General features: G+C 46.4%; 1 protein-coding gene across 3 annotated transcripts in view; it reads left to right on the top strand.

The window, feature by feature from the left end:
- Nucleotides 1-3,182: 3,182 nt before the first annotated feature.
- SCML2 (Scm polycomb group protein like 2) overlaps nucleotides 3,183-16,353 on the top strand; it is a 75,634-nt gene continuing 62,463 nt past the window's right edge. For 2 of the 3 annotated variants that reach the window (XR_010786376.1, XM_066575728.1), the window contains exon 1: nucleotides 3,183-3,370. The gene's annotated coding sequence lies outside the window, so the exon portion shown is untranslated. Of the gene's footprint in view, nucleotides 3,371-6,170; nucleotides 6,331-16,353 lie in introns of all 3 variants that reach the window. The other variant, XM_066575733.1, reaches the window with a different exon arrangement.

Below are 16,353 nucleotides of genomic sequence, written 5' to 3'. Positions count from 1 at the left end.
TGCAGGTCTCCCTTCTTTCCCAGCCGGATCTTCTTTCTTAGGCCCGGCGGATGTGCCCGAAGCATGCGCGCGGCACGCTGCCGGCATGCCGAGCACATCCGCCGGGCCGAAGAAAGAAGATCCGACCGGGAAGGAAAGAAGAACCGCAGCGTCCGGAGAGGTGAGTTTATTCTTATTTTTTGGCCTCATGTCCGCAGTGTCTCCATGAAGAATCCGCGGTGGGCCTGATTTTCCCAATGGACATGAAGCCTTATCGTGCAGATTACGCACCAATTTAGGCTGGGGGGGTTAACATACACAGCTAATACATGTATGCTTCAACTTAATCCATCATAAGCATATGTCCATGTGCGTGAGCCCTTAGGTCTCTTTCACACGAGCGACATTCTGAAGCAGAGTAGGCATGTTAAAAATTGGATCTAAAAGAACCAGCGGTTTCCTATGGGTTCATTCAGATTAACAATGTTTTGCTGCACCAAAAAAAATCGTGCATCAAATGATAAGAAATAGGCTCTTTGTTTAATGCTGAGATTTCTCTCCGTCAAAAGATAGGACAAATCCTATCTTTTGACGACACCATGCCAACTGCTGTCGTAGACTCCTATGGGAGCTGACTGGCAAAAGGACGGGGAGCAGCATACTCGGGAATGGCTGCTATTTGTTCACATGATTTTACGCTCCGGTAGCCATGATGTTTTAGTGTGGTTGAGCATTAAACTAACACTTGTGTGAAAGAGTCCTTAAAGGAGATGTCCCGCGCCGAAACGGGTTTTTTTTTTTTTAAACCCCCCCCCCGTTCGGCGCGAGACAACCCCGATGCAGGGGTTAAAAAAACCACCCGCACAGCGCTTACCTGAATCCCGGCGGTCCGGCGTCTTCATACTCACCTGCTGAAGATGGCCGCCGGGATCCTCTGTCTTCATGGACCGCAGGGCTTCTGTGCGGTCCATTGCCGATTCCAGCCTCCTGATTGGCTGGAATCGGCACGTGACGGGGCGGAGCTACACGGAGCTACACGGAGCCCCATAGAGAAGAGGAGAAGACCCGGACTGCGCAAGCGCGGCTAATTTGGCCATCGGAGGGCGAAAATTAGTCGGCACCATGGAGACGAGGACGCCAGCAACGGAGCAGGTAAGTATAAAACTTTTTATAACTTCTGTATGGCTCATAATTAATGCACAATGTACATTACAAAGTGCATTATTATGGCCATGCAGAAGTGTATAGACCCACTTGCTGCCTCGGGACAACCCCTTTAAGGTAGCTTTAGAGAGGATCGATCGTCGTTCTGTGAATGGAGGAGAGCGGGCCGGAGATTGTTCCAGTCACAGTAAACAGACAGTTCTTCATAGCTGACTACCTGTTTACAGTTGATAGGTTTTTACTTCTGCTGTGCCTCCCACAAGCGAGCAGTCTGTCACTCATTGTCCTGTTGGTGCCGCATACCCAGGGCGATTATCGCTCACATTTTCCAGCAAAATTGGCGTAATAATTGCCTGTGTAAAGGCACCTCCTGTGGATGGTGCTGAATGTGGTCACAACCATGGAATGGAGGGTTGTATGCGGTCCAGGTGTGCTGTTGGTGGCACATCATGTGGCAGTGGTCACGGGGAATGGGGGTGCTGTTGGCGGCAATTCATGTGGCAGTGGTCACTGGGAATAGGGGTGCTGTTGGTGGCACTTCATGTGGCGGTGGTCTCAGGGAAAGGGGATTCTGTTGGTGGCACATCCTGTGGTCGTGGTCTCAGGGAATAGGGGTGCGGTTGGTAGCACTTCATGTGGCGGTGGTTGCAGGGAATGGGGATGCTGTTGGCGACACATTATGTGGCTGTGGTCGCAGGGAATGGGTGTTCTGTTGGCGGCACTTCATGTGGCTGAGTTTACTGGGAATACGGGTGCTGTTGGGGGGCACTTCATATGGCGGTGGTCGCAGGGGGGAGGGGTACTGTTGTCTTCACATTATGTGGTGGTGGTCGCAGGGAATACGGGTGCTCTTGATGGCACTTCATGTGACGGTGGTCGCAGGGAATGGGGGTGCCGTTGTCGTCACATTATGTAGAAAATAGTGAACACAGCAGCAACTGGAGGCCACCAAGGTCTCCTGGTGAATATATGCCTATATCATAAGGCAAGGAGGGAAAATGCAGAGCCCAGTTGTAAGGTCCGGACCAAGACCAGTAATTCATCCAAGGAAAGATAAGTAGCCCAGGCAGCATAAGATGTAGTAAACTTATATTCTTTATTCCTCCAGAAAAAAAACACCAACAACGTTTTGACCCATTTTTAGGTCTTAATCATGGTTGTCATGGAACTGGGGGTACTGTTAGCAGCACATTATGTGGCGGTGGTCGCATGGAATAGAGGTGCTGTTGGTGGCACTTCATATGGTGATGGTCGCAGGGAATGGGGGTGCTACTGGCGGCACATTATGTGGCGATGGTCGCAGGGAATGGGGGTGCTACTGGCGGCACATTATGTGGCGATGGTCGCAGGAAATGAGGGTGCCGTTTGCAGAACATTGTATGGTGATGGTCTCAGGGAAAGGGGGTTCTGTTGGTGGCACATTATGTGGCGGTGGTCGCAGGGAATGGGGGTGCTGTTGGTGGCACTTAATGTGGCAGTGGTCGCAGGAACTGGGGGTACTGTTAGCAGCACATTATGTGGCGGTGGTCGCAGGGAATAGGGGTGCTGTTGGCGGCACATTATGTGGCAATGATCACACAGAATGAGGGTGCTGTTGGCGGTACATTTTGCGGTGGTGGTCGCACAGAATGAGGGTGCTGTTGGCACTACATTATGTGGCGGTGGTTGCAGGGAATTGGGGTGCTGTTGGCAGCACTTCATGTGATGGTTACAAGAATGGGGGTGCTGTCATGTGGCAGTGGTTGCAGGGAATTGGGGTGCTTTGGGCGGCACCTTATGTGGTGGTGGTCACAAGCATGGGGTGCTGTCATGTGGCAGTGGTTGCAGGGAATGCGGGTGCTGTTGGCAGCACATTATGTGGCAGTGGTCTCGCTGTATGGGACCCTGCGACCTAAAATTTTTTGTATTTATTGGTATGAATGAGTAAGAAGACACATGTGGTTCTGCAGATATCCAGCCTGCATGCAGCACACACCTCCCACGGCTGAGGTGTACGGCAGGAAAAAGGGCTGCTGCCATCCCTGTGTGTACAGAGACCCCTGAGCGCCCCCTCCTCTCCTCATGCACACAGGCGGGGGCGCGCTCAGTGACAACATGGCGGCGCCGTCGTGAGGTTCCCACAGAAGAGACACGGGAGAGCTGTAGAGGCGGGCGGCAGAGCGGGACACGGATGGACGTGTGGATGGAGAGGGCCGCGGTGACCGTCAGAGAAGGCGGCAGCTGAGAGGTAATTGGTGGCGGCTCGGACATTACCGGGCAGCGTGCTGCCTGTCGCTGAGGTGAGCGCTCTGTACACAGCCCGCTGCGGCCTCCTGTACACGGCCGGCCACACGGTGCGGTACCGGGGAGGTAGGGGTGTGCAGTGACAGGTGGGCTATAACGCCAGCGCCATACTGGCCGACTGTTTATAGTGGAGCCATGTGACTGGCGTCCTAGATACACAAACAAGAGGGACCCCAGGAATCAGGTGTCATCCAGTCACATCATGTCCGAGTCCTGTGAGGTGAGGTGGGACCTGCATGGGGGTCTGTCATGGAGGCTCAGGGGGGGCAGACATTACCCCCCTCACTAGAGTACAAGGGAGGGCTATGGAGTTGGGGAAGAACCGCAGCCTCTTAGGCCCCCCTGACACATGTCAAGCTGTTTGCCGCCATGGGAACCTGACTTTTATCTAATGGGGTGCGGGTGTCGTGTTATTCGACATGGCACCTGAATGAGGTCCTTCCTGCCGTTCTTCTTCACTTTTCTCCGCAGGTAAATGGTGGGGCAGTTGGTGGTCTGCATGGCGTACGGCACGAGCGACGTGTCGGGGTCACGGAGCTGGCACGTTTCCCTGTAGAGCCTTCGTTTTATGTGATTTTCTTGTGATACGTTTTTAACATTAGAAACTCCTGTTGTCTTTTTGCGAGAAAATCGCAAGCGTCAGCGATGCAAAAAAAATCACCGCTGCCGCTCAGACATCTCGTGGACAAAAGCGCCATTTTTGCCGCAATTTTCTTGAGGTGATATCGTGATCACCCGTGTGAAGTGAGCCCAAGGGTTGTTCTTGGCCGTGCCATGTCTGACACTTCTAGTTTGAACAGTGGAAAAGGAAATAGTTTTTTTCTTTTCACTCTTTCTCTTCTTCGCTCGGACGCGTCACCTCTTCGCCATCCATGGAGCATATACGGTTTTATATCTATGTTTTAATAAAAAAGGCTGTTAAAACCAATAGCGTGAAGTACCCCCAGACTAGAAGTGCTCAAACGTAGCTCAGGAGTGTCTCCCTTATGTTTGTGTACGTTTTTTGCGTGGCAAAGATAAGCGTGCCATGCCACGCCGCGCCACGCTTCTCTGCTCACCATCTATTTTTTATACATTACAGACAATTGGAAACGCGTTTATGTTTCTACGCGTTCTGTTTCCATACTTCTAACATATACATTGATCTTAAACAGGACCTGCACCAAAACTTTGGACATGTCCTAGAAGCTTTCTGTTCACCTCTATGAGGCCGTCTTCGGAGGAAACCAAAAAGGAGTGAACATAGTGGAGGGGGCCCAGCACTGCCAAGTACTGCAGCCCCCCTATTCTAGTGATCAGAGGAGGTCTCCACACCAGAACCCCCACTGATCGATACTGATATGTCCAAATTTATCTGAAATTGCAGTTACTCTTTTTTGTGGGATTCCTTTTTTAAAGAGTTTACTGTGAAAGCGGGTATACTTTATGTAGCCTTGTATGTGAGAGCGCACAGACAGCAATAAAAAAGAGTAAGAGTAGCCGTGCCCGCGTGGGGCACCGCAGGAAGTGGTTGAGTATAAAAAATAGCTCACCCGCCTCCCTGTCATGTCTAATAACAGCACCATTACTTAGTTCATAATGCTGTGGGCACGTGACAGGTTACCTTTGAGGGTGACTACCCACTACAGTTCTTTTTCACTGCGAAATTCGCAGTGCTTTTTTCTCTAGGGGTCTATGGGACTTGTTAATGTTAAAATCGCGATTGCGCAAAACCGCAATTTACCGCAATTTTGCGCAATCATGATTTTAACATTAGCAAGTCCCATAGACCCCTAGAGAAAAAAGCACTGCGAACTTCGCAGTGAAAAAGAACTGTAGTGGGTAGTCACCCTAAAAACGTGATTTAGTCAGCCCCTTAGTTGCTTGTCTGATATTTATTTCTGTTCCAGTCCTTTTCGTTTTCCATTGAGACTGATCCCATTGGAGCTGTAGCGGAATCCGCCTCTGCCCACAGCTGGCAACCCCGCGTGCCTTTGCTGTTCTGTACTGCAGATAACCGCGGGCACTCACCGTCAGTCATGTACAGGACAGACCGCGGGCACTCACCGTCAGTCATGTACAGGACAGATTTTAATTTTATTTTGAATCTTTGTTTTTCCCACGTCGTCACTAGGCAGTATCCGCTGCCTATCCGCAATGTCAATTATTGACTTCAAAGTATGTCCATGTTTGTAGCTTTATGGTCTATACTCTAAGGCCGAATTTACATGCTTGTATAAAAACTGGTCCATGTTTTGTCCCTAAAAAAACGGATATTTTGTACAGGTCAATTTGTCCTTTTTCTTTTCTACTTCTGTATGTCATCTGTTTTCACATCCACAAAAAAAAAAGTAAATGGGCCACAATTCTTTTTTTTTTTTCTGCGTGTCCTACCTATGGAGAGCCTCGTGTGGGGCAGAGTGTAAGCTCTCGCTCGCGACCTGAATGTTGCAAGTTTAATCCCCACATGGTTCAGGTAGCCGGCTCAAGGTTGACTCAGCCTTCCATCCTTCCGAGGTTGGTAAAATGAGTAACCAGCTTGGTGGGGGGGTAATAAATAAAAAAAACTACCTGAAAGCGCTGCGTAATAAGTTGGCGCTATACAAATAACAAGATTTACTTATTTATTTTATTTATGGCATCAGAGAGCTGCCTATTATTTTTTTTTTACTTTAATGTTTCATCCCCATTGACTTGAAGGGATGATTGTGTGAATTAGTCTAAGCACTCAACTTCGTCTACTTGACACCTTGTTTCTCTTAAAGGAAAGCAGAAGGATTCAGGCAGGAAAATCCACTTCGTTCGCTCCTTATCACCCAACAGAGTGTTTGGCCAGGGATCAGATGGTCCTTTTGCATGCGACGCAGATGTCTGACAAGTCACCCATGTGATGATGGTTGCTTTGCTTTTACACCCCTAGTAGCGGTATGTACATCCTGCACCCACATGTGTTCTCTCGGGGCTACCAGGAGGCATTCTCCAGCAGGATGATACTCGGCCGCACATACAAGGATGTCACAGGAATGCCTCACCAACATTGTCATACTTCCATGGCCGCCGGGTCACCAGATTTGTCACCAAAAGTCATGTATGCAGCGGTGAATGAACTCATTGAAACCAATGGGCTCTATGCACTGTAATACACTGTGTATTTATGCTTGTGTGAAGGAGCCCTGATAGAGGGGAGTCAGGAGCAGAAGACCCCCTTGTATGACATCTGCCATAGTAGGGCTTGCAGAAGGGGTCATCTTAAGACAAACATCCCCTTCCTTAGCTGCCATGCTCTGTAACTGAGGATGCAGTATAGACAACCTGTACATGTGATCTACTGTAAGTGTTGCTTTTCAAGTTGCATTTCAGGTTTTCCTCGTCGGTTCAGAATGATAACTCGCTGGATTAGATTCTTTGTATACATAATTATATTATAATAGTTCCAACATGAATAGCGATGGACTCTCACATTTTAAATGGATTTCTGTGGTGTCAGCTGATTGAAGGAAGGCAGTGTAGTTTAGATAGTGAATTTACATAGGGGGAAATTAACTTATACCAATATTTATACGTCAAAGTAAAAAGTACCACGGAGTGCACCAAGTTTACTAAGAGTCATGCCTCTTAATAGATGATGGCACGTCTAGCCGGTCCGGGCATGGGAGCGTGAAATCTGCACTGGCCGTGGCTTCCACAATAACTTACGCCAGGCGAGTGTTTCCTGACGTCCCATCAGAAGTGTCTGTATTATAAAAGGCGGTGCAGAATCCACATCGCATGAAGATTTCCTGATGGGGTGAGATATGACTACTATAACACACTGTGCATGTGTGATAGGAGATATGTCTATGCTTTCAGATGATTATTGCTGGTCATACATTGCAGAGGACAGTGTGCCAGTGAGATATCACCCAGAGGAGCATACATATCAGACATGACAGCTTGCTTTTATGTATTCCTATTCTCAAAATACACATACATGTTCACTCAAGTGTAAGAAAGATTATTCCATTTTGTGAGTCCATGAGAGGAGTTTCTAGGCTGACCAACAGCAGTAATGTGCAGCTCAGTTTGTTACCACGTGTTAATATTAACGCCTTTTTTAATGTGGTTATTGACTGTACTTTTTATATATTTTTTTATAGGTGAAACATGGTTTCTGGTTTAACAAAATTTTTATTGATTTTTAGAAAGGCCAAAGCATATTAATCATGACTTTTAACATTATATTCATATTTTTAGTCAGGGGGTTACAAAGTTGTGCCAAAGCCCATAATTATATACCATGTAATACTTCTTCTGTTTCTTTATTATAAAAAACCATAGTAAAATAAATTAAAATAGAATCAGCATCAGTAGACCAGTATCAAAAGTAACATTTAGGGCTTATTCAAATGAGCATATATCGGCTGACGTTTTCATGACTGGCCAATATACGCTACCATGTGATGCATGGGCTTAGCATACGTATATGCCGTCAGGCGGAGGGAGACAGCATAGCTCTGCTACACTGTCTCACCCTTGCCAGCTCACCTCCTCTCTCTCCTCCCCTCCGTCTGCTTGCAATGGGAGGGGGCGGAGCTCTGCCCCCTCCCTTGTCGCAGCCAGCAATGGGAGTGGGAAGGGCGGAGCCCAGCCAGGCGCTTTTACACCGTAGGAATATGCCTGTGTGATCTGATGCATCAGATCGTAGCGTATATTGGCCGGCTGTTGAAACGGCAGCCTATATACACTCGTGTGAATAAGCCCTTAGTAAAAGACAAATATAGAAGACAGTAGGGGGAACATTTAACCCCTTCCCGCTCTAGGGCGTAAGTTTACGTCCTGGCAGCGAGGTACTTCCCGCAACAGGGTATAAACTTACGTCCTGGGGATAGTGCGAGATCACTTATGATCTCGCGCTATCCCGCAGCGGGAGCCGTCTGTCAGCCATAGCCGGCCTCCCGCTGCACCAGGGGGGTGCATCGGAGATGTGCCCCTTTGCTGTTAACCCCTTTTCTGCCGTGATCTATGTAGATCGCGGCATGGGAGGGGTTCACAAAGGGAGCGAGTCCTGTATTAACATCTGATCGTTGTATAAGCGATAAGGCATGGCAGTAGCCCTGCCATGCCGTATCACAGCGATAATCAGTGCTATACTGTAAGTGCCCCAGAGGGACACAAATTGTGTGTATATAAAAAAAAAAAAAAAAAAAAAAAGTGAATAAAGAAAGTTACAAAACCCTTTTTCGTGCTTTTTCTCATATTAGCATAAAATAAAGGTAAAAAAAAAATGAAACCCCCACATATTCGGTATTGTCGCGTCCGTAACGACGCGTACAATAAGTTGCACATGCTTTTGACTGTGCATGGAAAAAGTGTTTAAAAAAATGCTAAAAAACTGAGTCAAAATGCTAACTTTTAGCATTTTGCCTCCCTAAAAACGCCTGAAAATGGTACCACTTAAAACTACAGCTTGTCTTGCAAAAAATAAGCCCTCACAAAGCTCCGTACATAAAAAAATAAAAAAGTTACAGGACTTTGAATGCAGCAATTTAAAAATTTTTTTTTTTTCCAAAAAAGGATTTTTATTGCAGAAAAGGGGAAAAACCTAAAAAATAGTAAGAATTTTGGTATCGTTGTAACCGTGCAGAAAAAATGTATTGTATCATTTATGCTGCAAAAAAAAAAAATCTATGGCAGAATTGATGATGCGTTTTCTCTCCCTGTGATCATAAAAATAATAATAAAAGTTTTACAATATAGTCAATGTACCCCCAAATGGCACCGATTAAAAACTACAGTTCGCCACGCAAAAAACGAGCCCTTATACGGCCGCATCGACAGAAAAATAAAAAAGTTATGACTTTTAAAAAACGGAGAAGAAAATCCGTTAAAAATTGTTGCGTCCTTAACCCCAAAATAGGCCATGTCATTAAGGGGTTAAGGGGACGATCATGGGGTGAAGGGAGTTGGGCTGTGCTTGTAGCTTGTCAAGTCGGTGCACCCGTGTTGGCAAGGTAATCTCTTCTGTTGATTAGCTCTGTCAAAGGGCCTCATAGATCTGTAGGGGGAGAAGAGGATATACTTGATGGTGAACTAGATTCCCCTGGGAGGGTCAAACATCTGGCTGTTGGCTTCCATAGACGATTAGTGAGCGAGTATTGGTACCAAGACAACCAGGTTTTTTTATATACCATTTCACTGTCTGAAAGGATAGCCGCCAGTCTCTCATTGACCATAATCCATGACAATTTCGTCTTTACTAAATCAATGCTAACTGATGTTTTCCTCCAGGAGCGAGCGATTGCTAGACGCTCAGCTAGGAAACAGTAGGGTATCCATTTATAAGAGTGTTCGGGGATGTTAGGGGTTCTTTTGCCAAGTAAAGCTTCCCAGGACGATTTTTGTAACGATATATTTGAAATGGAATATATAAGAAACATGGTTTTTATCATGCCAAGTGGCCAATAGCTGCATCACAATTCCCGGTTTAACGCATGTGGTTATAGCGCACGGTACATGGAAACCCAGTTGTATACTAGAGTTATAGTGGAAGGGATTACTATGTCACCAATCATGCCGAGTGTCTGTGTCACCACAGGGGAAGATTCATGACGAGTCGCACAGGGGCCTGCTATATTTATTATACCTGGGACACAGTGGAGGGAGGCAAGTGGGGGTTATTAGGCTGGGTTCACACGGGGCGTATTCCCGTTGGAAATCTCGCGGTTTGGCCGCAGCAAAAACCGCGAGATTTCCGCCGGGAGAACCGCCGCGGTTTAAGCCGCGGCGGCTTTGAAGCGGCCCGGCCGCTTGCTTTTCTGTTGCGACCGGCATTCCCATAGAGGAGAGTGCGGCCGCGACGTAAATAAACCAAAAAAAGAACGTAAACAGACATGCTGCTTCTTTTGAAACCGCGGCGGCCGCAGCCGCGGTTTCAACCGGATTTACCGCAGCGGATTAGCCGTCCGGTGTGGACGAGATTTCTGAGAAATCTCATCCACATGGCTGGCTAATTCCGAGATTAGCGGCCGTAGGCGGTTTTGCCGCGGGCGGATCTGCTGTGGCAAAACCGTGGCAAATCCGCCCTGTGTGAATCCAACCATACTGGTAGATATTTGTATTTTGCTGTGCCAATATTGCCTTTTCCTTTATTGGATTCAGTGGTGAAAAATGTAACATGCCAGATATAACTAGGGTCCTTTGGGTTCATGGACAAATTTTGAACTTGGTCTCATAAAAAAAAAATAGAGTGCACGGCGCATCCGCCGGGCCGAAGAAAGAAGATCCGGCCGCGACGGAGGGAAGATCTGCAGCGTCCAGACAGGTAAGTAATTATTTTTAGGCCTCATGTCCGCGGGAAAGGAGGGACCCGCTGCGGGATTCTGCATGAAGAATCCGCGGCGGTCCTGATTTTCCCCGTGGACATGAGGCCTAACCCCTTTGTGACTGCAATACACCTTTTTACTGACCTACTGTATGGGCTTTAACCCATTCCCGCTGCAGGGCGTAAGTTTACGTCCTGGGAGCGGGGTACTTCCTGCAACAGGGCGTAAACTTACGTCCTGGAGATAGCGCGGGATCACATATGATCCCGTGCTATCCCGCAGTGGGAGCCGGCTGTCAGTCACAGCCGGCGTCTCGCTGCAACAGCGGGGGGGCATCAGAGATGCGCCCGCCACTGTTAACCCCTTCCCTGCCGCGATCTAAGTAGATCGCGGCAGGGAAAGCGTTCACAGCGGGAGCGCGGCTCCCTCTGTGTCTCCGGCCGGAACTCGCGATGTCATCGCGAGAGCCCGGCCTGTCACCATGGCAACAGGACGCCAGACACTGGCGTCCTGTATTGCCTATGCCTGAGATCGCTGTATGAGCGATAAGGCATGGGAGAGCAGTAGCTCTGCCATGCCTTATGACAGCGATCATCAGGGCAGTGGTTAAAGTCCCTCAGAGGGACACAAACAGTGTAAAAAAAATAAAGATTAAAAAAATGAATTAAAAAAAATGTAAAAAAAAGAGTAAAAAAAACATTTTTTATGCTTTTTCTCAGATTAGCATAAAAAAAGGTAAAAAAAAATTAAAACCCCACATATTTGGTATTGTCGCGTCCGTAACGATGCGTACAATAAGTTGCACATGCTTTTGACTGTGCACGGAAAAAAACGCTAAAAAAAAAGCTAAAAAACTGAGGCAAAATGCTCATTTTTAGCATTTTGCCTCACTAAAAACGCAATAAAAGTGATCAAAAAAGCCGTATGTACGCCAAAATGGTACCAATAAAATCTACAGCTCGTCTCACAAAAAATAAGCCCTCATAGAGCGCCGTACATCGAAAAATAAAAAAGTTACGTGACTTTGAATGCAGCAATTTAGAATAGAAAAAAGATTTCCAAAAAAAAGGCTTTTTATTGCAGAAAAGTGGGAAAACCTAAAAAAAATGTTAGAATTTTGATATCGTTGTAACCGTACCGGTCTGCAGAAAAAATGGAAAGTCTCATTTATGCTGCATGATTAACGGTGTAAAAAAAAAAATATATATATCTATGGCAGAATTGATGTGTTTTCTCTCTCTGCTATCATTAAAAAAAAAAAATAATAATTTACAATATAGTCTATGTACGCAAAATTGGCATCGATAAAAACTACAGTTCGCCACGCAAAAAACAAGCCCTCATACGGCCGCGTCGGCGGAAAAATAAAAAAGTTATGGCTTTTGATAAACGGAGAAGAAAATCCGCCAAAAATTGTTGCGTCCTTAAGCCCAAAATAGGCCATGTCATGAAGGGGTTAAACCTGCACATACAACTTTTTAAGGTGGTAGCTTAACTGGCTGACTACTAACCGCAACGCTCCTGCTTTAATAGTTGGGAGGGGAGAAATCTCAAATCCTGGCAGTTCAACCCCTCACATGTCACAATCAATAGCAACTGCAGCATGTACTGGCCCATTTATACGAGCAAAAGTGAGCGATAATCGTTACATGTAAACCTGGAGCCATCGAGCACTATTCATTCACTCGCTGTGGGTCACTGAGTTGCAGCTTGCATAAAAATAGTTGTTAGGTTTAAACAGCAGTTGTTCAGTCATTCAAACAGCACTAGGGGGGTGATTGTTTGTCAGGGCGTACTCCCTGCCCCCTCCCATTCACTGCAATAACCAGATCATATTCACGTTTTCGCGGGCATTTGTTGAATGTTTGTTACGCTTTTTCACGCAAAAGCCTACGGAATAGAGTGATTATTTATACACTATATAGTCCATAGACGAAGCAGTTTTTGTGATAGCCGTCTACATACTTCAAGTTTTTTTTCTTTGCAATAATTTATTCATGCCCAGCTAAACAAAGTGATTCATTCAAAAGCCAACCCGCATACTGCAGCAGTAGACAATGGCTCTTTCTTTGTACTAATGAAAAACGCCCACCTAGAGATTCTTCCAAAAACCAATCCACATAATTGCACAATACCAACATTTTTTCTTCGCATATACACACTCCCACCTGAGCAAACAATTGTCCACTTATCTTTACGTATAAACTCTACCAAGAGATCCAGCTAACGAGGGAAATGGCGACAATTTCAACCGATTACCTTTAAGTCTAGAATTGCTATCTTTCTTTTGTTCACCTCCCAAAAAAACATAATAAAAAGCAGTCATATGTACCTCAAAATGGTACCTATAAAAACAAGTCTTCCTCCTAAAACCAAGACCTCACATAGCGCTGCCAGAAAAATAAAATTGTTAAGGGTGTTGGAATGCGGCAATGCAAATACAATTATTTTACTTTAAAAAAAGTATTTTTATTGTGCAAAATTAGTAAAAAAATTTTTTTAAATGCATCTAAACGTGGTATTGCAGTATGCGTTCATCATTCATTTTCACAATGACATGCGTTCTTGCTGCGTACCACCAATCTCCATACACTTGGCGCGTGTGTAATGTGTGCCTAGACGGTGCACACCCACATTTTTTTTTCTGCAGCTGAGACGCCATTCAGCCACGGCATTCGATGGCCACAGGATCTTCCTAATAATGGCAGCAAGACTGTCCGTTTGTTGGTAACTACAGCTTTGTATAGTGTCAGCCGCAGGCTGCTTTGGCTCCTTGAGAACACAGACTGGGATGCCGTTATTCACATGAACAATTTTTCCCCCTCACAGTGATGTTGCAAAGTTAAAAATCACTACATGTCCTATTTTTTGGCTTTCCTTGAACGTCTGGCTCATTATTATCAATATGACCTTTAAAGTCATAGCATGCACTTGCATTCTGTGCGATGTGATTGCGATGTTTCCCACTGAAAACAATGGGAAACATTTGCGATCCTCCGATTTGCGTGAAACATCGGAGGATCGTAGTTTCACAGAAGTGATGCGAGGCATTTTGAATGAAAAACGCTTCACATCTGTGTGTAAAATGCATGTTGGCAAGCGTGATATCGGGCCGAGCTTCTCAGCCCAATATCGCACTCGCCTGTGTAAATGTAGCCTGACTTTAATTGCTTGCCCCGTTACACATCTGGGACACCTGTCTTGTTGCTATTTGCTATATTGCTGCTTATTATGTCTCCTTAGTGCTGTGCATAATATTTAGGTATTTTTGGATATTCTAACTAATTTTTATTACATTTTCAACTAAGTAAAAATTGGAGTAAAATCTAAGTAGTGTAATAGAATATTGCAGGGCATTGAGTGATGTGATACTACCAGCACATAAATATAAAGAAAAGCCAGCCATTGTATATAGCTTACATGTTCGGGTTCCCTGTAGGGTTACATTTCTCTGTGTTCTTGGGACAATGGATTCTAGCAAAGAGGAAAAGAGACACCCGTTGTGTGCAGGACCCCCACAACCCTCCATGTAATCGCAAGCAGGTACATAGGGTGCTTTTACACGTAGTGACAATCAGTCTGTTCGCTGGGGCAGTCAGTTTAAACACAAAGATAATTGTTTTCTTTTCTTACAAGATCGTTTAGTCGTTAAGTTCATCTTGTCAGTGAATAAGAACGACTGAACGATTAGCGAACGAGCCAATGAGGATTTTTCATGCTTGCATGACATGAACGATAAGGAAGCGAATTATAGTTCACGGTTCAGTTGTTGGCCGTGTTTACACTGAATGATTAACCTTCAAATTCAAACAATCCCGCAATTTATTTGTATTTTTTTAAACGAATCATTCCATGTAAAAGCACCCTAAGGCCCCCTGTCCACGGCCGTGACGGACTATCGCTAGCGATATTTTACAGGGGGCAGAGCTGTCTGGTCTCCGCGCTGAGCCTATCTGACAGGCTCACCGTGGAGAATCGCAGCATGCCGCAATTTGAATCCCGCGAGCGGAGAATCACTATGATTCTCCGCTCGTGGACGTCGGGGCAGCACTTTCTATAGCAACACTATGGAAAGCGTTCACAGGAAAGCCTGTGAACAGGAGCCCTAAGGTATACTACAGCTATGGCCTTAAAACTTGCTTGCAGTTGGTATTTTGGTCATCTTCCCTCGGTGTGTGTATATTTTTACACCTTTTCTTGTTAACACTAGTTAGGCCGCCTGCAGACAAGCGGAAATCCCGCCGCGGGATTTCCGCCGCTGAAAGCCTGCATAGGAGTGCATTACAATACGCACTCCTATGCAGACGGCCGCGGTTTGGCCGCGCGAAATCTCGCGCGGCAAACAAACCGCGGCATGTTCTAATTTCCTGCGGGGCACGCACTCACCTGGCCGCCGGCTCCGGTCTGCGCATGCGCCGGCTGCGAGGCAGCCGGCACATCAAAGAGCCGGGGCCGCCAGGTGCGGGTGAGTACGCGCTCGTCCCTGCAGGCTCTGGGGTCGGATCGCGCGGCGAGATTTCTCGCTGCCGGATCCGACCCGCTCGTCTGCAGGCGGCCTTATGCTTAGATTATGTTACATTGTGTAGGTTTACAAAAATTTGTAAATACTTAAGGTGACTCGCATATATTAAGCTTTTTGTTTTCCTCTTCAGTATTTTCCATTCTTGAATGGTAGCACTTCAATAGCTTTATAAAGCCTGTTTCTGTACCTTCGATTCGAGCCACACAACATGTCCCGCAGACCCTGAATGTGTTGGAGGACATATGTTAGAGAGTGTAAAGAATCACAAACATGTGAGAGCTGGAATACAAATAACTAACTCAGAAGTTGCTTCAAAGGAGAGAGCGGTTTGATGTGAAACATCAGAATCCTTTGATTACAAGCAGAAATCCCCTGATCCTGAAGCAACTCACACTTAAAAGCAAGACCCAAAACTTTGTTAAATACAATGCGGAAAAAGTGTGCTACTCCTACTGTTATGTATTACATTGTGTCTCTGCAACACACTAATATTTGGTGATATTTAATTTCAGACATTCCTCCTGCCAATATTACCTGTTTCTATCCCGGCTACCCCACTCTCTTCTGTTATACTTAAAGGGGTTGTCCCGAGGCAGCAAGTGGGTCTATACACTTCTGCATGGCCATATTAATGCACTTTGTAATGTACATTGTGCATTAATTATGAGCCATACAGAAGTTATAAAAAGTTTTATACTTACCTGCTCCGTTGCTAGCGTCCTCGTCTCCATGGTGCCGACTAATTTTCGCCCTCCGATGGCCAAATTAGCCGCGCTTGCGCAGTCCGGGTCTTCTCCTCTTCTCTATGGGGCTCCGTGTAGCTCCGTGTAGCTCCGCCCCGTCACGTGCCGATTCCAGCCAATCAGGAGGCTGGAATCGGCAATGGACCGCACAGAAGCCCTGCGGTCCATGAAGACAGAGGATCCCGGCGGCCATCTTCAGCAGGTGAGTATGAAGACGCCGGACCGCCGGGATTCAGGTAAGCGCTGTGCGGGTGGTTTTTTTAACCCCTGCATCGGGGTTGTCTCGCGCCGAACGGGGGGGGGGGGGGGGGGGGTTTAAAAAAAAAAAAAAACCCGTTTCGGCGCGGGACATCTCCTTTAACACCTCATCTGTTCTCTGTAT

Source organism: Eleutherodactylus coqui, chromosome 1 (genome assembly GCF_035609145.1).
Source record: "Eleutherodactylus coqui strain aEleCoq1 chromosome 1, aEleCoq1.hap1, whole genome shotgun sequence".
NCBI classification, from domain to species: domain Eukaryota; kingdom Metazoa; phylum Chordata; class Amphibia; order Anura; family Eleutherodactylidae; genus Eleutherodactylus; species Eleutherodactylus coqui.
The sequence above is the reverse complement of the archived record's forward strand: the minus strand, read 5'-3'. Positions and strand labels throughout refer to the sequence as shown.